This window comes from Parus major, chromosome 1A, assembly GCF_001522545.3.
Source record: "Parus major isolate Abel chromosome 1A, Parus_major1.1, whole genome shotgun sequence".
Taxonomy (NCBI): Eukaryota; Metazoa; Chordata; class Aves; order Passeriformes; family Paridae; genus Parus; species Parus major.
The window spans coordinates 44876236-44876869 of NC_031773.1; positions in this window are offsets into that span (position 1 = coordinate 44876236).

The following is a 634-nucleotide window of genomic DNA, read 5'->3' on the forward strand; positions in this document are numbered from 1 at the left end:
TGTCTGTCTGCCCAAGGGCCCAGCAACATCAATAATAAATGACCAGGCATGGGAAGGCAGCTTTGGGTTCAAACCAGCGAGTGTGTTGGGTAGGGGGCCTCCCCTGGGCGGGGGGGGTACACAGTGAATGGGAACTGTAGCTTGCAATAATTCCCTCCCTGCAGAAAGGACTCATAAATATTTAATAAACTTCTGGCCCTTGCCATAGATGAGGTCTTACTAGCGAACTGGAGTGGCTTGAGGACAGGTATTGTGTCTGTTACTATAGCACCACCTTGCACAGGATCTCGGTGTGAAAGAGGCAGGGGAGGGAGGGAAGAAGGGAGGGAGGGAGGGATGCACCGAGGATGAGCCCCAGGCAGCCAGGCTGAGGTTTGCCTGTGGAGCAGGCAGCACGTCCTGCCCAGGGACCCTCGGCAGCACCTGCAGCTCCCGGCTGCAGCCCCAGACCAGCTCCCTGCACGGCTCCAAGGGCCACGCCGAGTCCTGAGTGCTTCTGAGGGGGCTTTGCTCCACAGCTTTTCTTTCCTGGCTTTGCAAAATACGACTATTTTATTATTATTATTATTATTATTTTTTTTTTTTTATCCGCTCCTTTCTCGAGCAACTGGTTGTTGTTGCAGAGGTCACCGAG